The following is a 5,000-nucleotide window of genomic DNA, read 5'->3' as shown; positions in this document are numbered from 1 at the left end:
TAGATAGGTGTAATGTAAACTGGTCATTGAATATAAGTTGCATAGTATTTACTAATCAATCCACGACTATATGTGCATATGTTTATTAGCAAGAATGTGTCGTATTCAAACATGATGTAGAAATAGACTACCACATTAATTCGAAAACTAAATACTTTGCCCATAGCTTTATGAATACATAAGTATAAAATTTTCGCTCACTATTGTTACCTCAATAAACCAGTGTAGTTTCCTGCTTGATAATCAAGAAGATCCCAACCCTTGCGTGTGCATCTCTATCTTTACACCAGCCAGGAAGTATGTCATTAACTGCTTTTATACCACGACCTATTTTCATCAAGAGGTTCGAAGTGCAGTGACCTAGGTATGTAGCTCAGTAATAGATTATGTCATTTTTTATATGCATAGACACAAATTGCTGATTAGCAGTACTGTTAACCGTTTTTTCTTTCTAATAAAACAATTTCCTTATGTTATCCGAGAATTGCATCTCCGAATAAGTAATTTAGATTCAATAATTTTAGAAGCATCGAATTACCCAATGATAACTTTCAAGGAGTACATAAACTTTCTGTTATTATTCTTGGGTGAGATAATTAATTCGTATTGTAACATTTATTCACTAAGTAAGACCTTTGATGGCAAGTAAAATGTAAACATTGAAATGAAAGCGATATAAAGAATTAAAAAGGATGGCTTTTCTTCTGAATGGAAGGAAATGCATTCAATAACTACATAATTGATAGACTATCATTTAATATGTTTGTCTGAAGTATGAAGTAAAGGGAGAGATTTATCCTGTTATGAAAGCTGAAGAAAGTCACATATCTGATAATATATATACAGTATATATATGTATTCTATATATACGTACACACACACAGACACAGACACACACACCACACACACACACACACACACACACACACACACACACACACACACACATATATATATATGTATATATATATATATATATATATATATATATATATATATATATATATATATATATATATATATATATCAAACATATTTGTTTTATAGATAAGCTTTAGCTAGAATCATCACAGCTTCTAACTCTTGACTCTTTTATAGTTGCAAATGAAAAAATAAAAGACGGAAAATGAAAATGAAAATATTTCTCACAGTACAGTAGAAAGTGCTCATAAAAGCCTTGAGCTCCGTCAGTGCACAGAATAAAAGTAGTTCTTTTCATAAAGAAATGTGAAACAAAGTCTATGTTTCTAGCTTTTTACCAGTGCATATTTTTGTTAACTCTCTCTCTCTCTCTCTCTCTCTCTCTCTCTCTCTCTCTCTCTCTCTCTCTCTCTCTCTCTCTCTCTCAATCTTCAACCGGATTTCAGAGCTTTAAATGTGTTGTTCCTATGCATGAAAGTTCAATTCATTAATACTTGGATTTTTTTAAATTTAAATTACTATTACTACTAGCTAAGCTACAACCCTAGTTAGAGAAGCTCGATGATATAACCCCAAAGGCTCAAACAGGGAAAAATCCCCCCGTGAGGAAAGGTAATAAGGAAATGAATAAACTTTAAGAAAAGTAATGAATAATGACTATGAAATATCTTGAGGTCATTAACAACGTTTAAATGAATATGTCATGCATAAACTATGAAGAGATTCGTGTCACCTTGTTCAACATATATACATTTGCTGTAAGTTTGAATTTCTGAAGTACCACCGATTCAACTCCCGGATTAGGAAGATTACTTGGGATTTGGTTCAGTAACACAAAGTTTGCTCGGCTACTCGTGTTTCGTTCCGTAGCTCTTTTTGGTATTTCAAATACAATTTATGTTTGGTTTTATAAGTTTTAAATGTCGCTAATTATCGCCAGATGCAAGGGACAGGAGACTGCTACCAAAGCACCCTCTCCACCCATGCTAGGACCAGTGAGGTCCAGATAATGGCTACTGTTGACTCACCCGGTAGACATATAGACTTCCACAACTCACTCCGTATCTATGTAACGAGGACGTTTGGTTCAATAAAACTTCATGTTTTTTTTTCACTAACATTCAAGTTTTGTACAATGGTGTACATGTTCGTATTCTTCTTCCTATATCTCTAGTCATTTAAGTCTTTAGTTCTGTGCTTTTGTGTCTATAGAATCATTGCGTTTTATTGTGTTACGTCTGTGGTCTTACAAGATTGTCTTTTGTTGGTCGTGTGAGTTTATTTTAGTATCAAAATTTCTCAACTAATTGCTCAAAACTCTATTTCTTGGGGGAGGGGGTAGCTTCATTTTTCTGATATTGTATCTAGTTAATTATTTATGTAGCATAATATTCTCGTTCTATTCACCTGTTCTCTTGATTGAAATCCTTCCCTATACACAGTCCCGGGTTAAAATTTAAAATGTCCTAATTCGAACAGAATACTCTTCTAAAGCACCATTGGATTCATTTGAAAAAAAAAAAAGAGGTAAAAAGAGATGGTATATATATATATATATATATATATATATATATATATATATATATATATATATATATATATATATATATATATATATATATATATATATTGTTATTTTTATCATGCAATGACAGTATCCGAATTTCCATATCTGATCTTATGGTTATCATTATTATTATTACTTCTGTTATCATATCTAGCTGTTTCAAGTCTCATTTTATTCCATCCCCAAACAAACATTAAGATTTCCTGTTGTGATTGTTATTTCCTATTTGGACATTTGCGAGTGAACTTTTCCAATCCTCACTCCATCCATTTTCAGAAGCTTTTTCCTTATTCAATTGTGCCTGTTAGTTTACAACAGGGTAAATTGAAGTTGACGTGAAACCACCAAGTCCAATATCGCAGGAAGGCTTGGCATTTCTTTTTCAAACCTGGCTGTATGTCTTTTTATTTTTTGTTTATTTAACAAATGTTGAAAATGTTACTCCTTATGAATGAAAATCATCATCGTGCATGATTTATTTCTAATAAAAGATTCAATAACATGATTTTGTTAAATGCATGTTCAACATAGAATTCATATTTTTCTGTATATTTGCCTTCATTGTCCATTTTTAATTGAAATAAAAAGATAGAACAGATACATGTCCATTGTCTCCATGCACAGTGAAGTTAGCAGAAATCAGCTAAAAATAATCTTATTGATAGAAGTAATTAAGAATAATATAATACCGTTTGTCAAAATATCTGAAGCATAATTGAAGAATCCTTGCCTGGCATTCGGCTGGGCTTGGATTACAGATTCGCTCAAGCTCGATAGTTTCCTGTAGTGTCTGCAACTTCGCCATCCTTGTGAGCTAAGAATGGATGGTTTGGGGAAGCTTACAAGTCTACCTCTAGAGTCATCAGCAGCTATAGCCTGGCATTCCCTGGTCCTAGCCTGGGCCCTAATAATATGCGCAGTATATATGGTCAGTCTCTTGAGCATTGTCCTGCTAGGGTATTATCACTGTCCCTCGCCTTTGCCATTTATGAGCGACCTTTAAACTGCTTGTTATTGGTTGCAATGCCTATCACTTTATTGTCGATGTTATTCGTTATGGTCATACTGTTATACACAACCCGTCAAAAATAACGGCTATATATTTGAATAGATATGTGCACACACACACACGCATCCCTCTCTCATTAGGTTATGACTACTCTCCCTCTCCCCTTACCTGAGGGGCCCTCAGGTAAGGGGAGATCTGCGCTTATATATACACTGTATATATATATATATATATATATATATATATATATATATATATATATATATATATATATATATATATATGTATATATATATATATATATATATATATATATATATGTATATATATATATATGTATATATATATATATATATATATATATATATATATATATATATATATATATATATATATATATATCGATAATCCGCATGAAGAACACTAACCTAAAAATTTGTTTGAATGATTCAGTCCCTAAAATATATCTACTAAATAATAAAGAGCAGGCGTCTGGTTACATAAATTTATATATGTACAGTATATATATAATTATATATATATATATATATATATATATATATATATATATATATATATATGTGTGTGTGTGTGTGTGTGTGTGTGTGTGTGTGTGTGTGTGTGTGTGTGTGTGTAGATTGACGCAAAATATTATTTACTAATATTCATATATTTATGTGCGTAGGAGTAAAGGCCATATAAGGAGAAATTATTTGTTATTATTATTATTATTATTATTATTATTATTATTATTATTATTATTATACTAATAATAGCTTATATTATAATAATTGTTACGTAGAATCCGCACGAAAACACATTATTAGATGTTTAGCCGTTAACTTTCGTAATTAGGCTCGACTAGTTTCCGATAATGACTATCGATTTGCTATGATTTTTCTTTCTTTTTTTTCGGCGAATATTGGCTCAACCGCGGTTGAATTTTGTTGGTTTATTCCATTACTGGCGTGAAGGTGAGGTTTAACTTTGGTTTGCTGTTTTTTTCACAAAAGGTTGAGCCCTTGCCAGAGTTGAGCAAGTTTTCCTGATTTTTTTTAAATATTCGTGAACTAAAAGGCTGTTTGTTGCTAGTGAAGTAGCCATATTGGAAAAAGGATATTTATTAGGTCCTTTGACTAGCCAGATAGTACTACATTGAATTCCTCTTTAGTTAAGGCTAATTTTTCCTTCAACTGCACGTACACCGAATGGTCTCCAATTTCCTCAAAAACCGAACAATACTAAGAAAATTCTATTTCACTCGAGGGGTTACCGACTGCACTGTAATGGTTCTTTGGTTACTTTCCTCTTGGTAAGGGTAGAAGAGTCTCTTTAACTATGGTAAGCACCTCCTCTAGGAGAAGGACACTCCAAAATTAAACTTGTTCTTTTGTCTTTGGTAGTCCCCTGGTCTTCCACTATCGTGGCTTAGAGTTCTCTTGCTTGAGGGCACACTCAGGCACCCTATTATAGCTGTTTCCTTATTTCCTTTCCTCTCTGGAC

The sequence above is a fragment of the Palaemon carinicauda genome, chromosome 11 (genome assembly GCF_036898095.1).
Source record: "Palaemon carinicauda isolate YSFRI2023 chromosome 11, ASM3689809v2, whole genome shotgun sequence".
NCBI classification, from domain to species: Eukaryota; Metazoa; Arthropoda; class Malacostraca; order Decapoda; family Palaemonidae; genus Palaemon; species Palaemon carinicauda.
Note: the sequence above shows the minus strand (reverse complement) of the source record.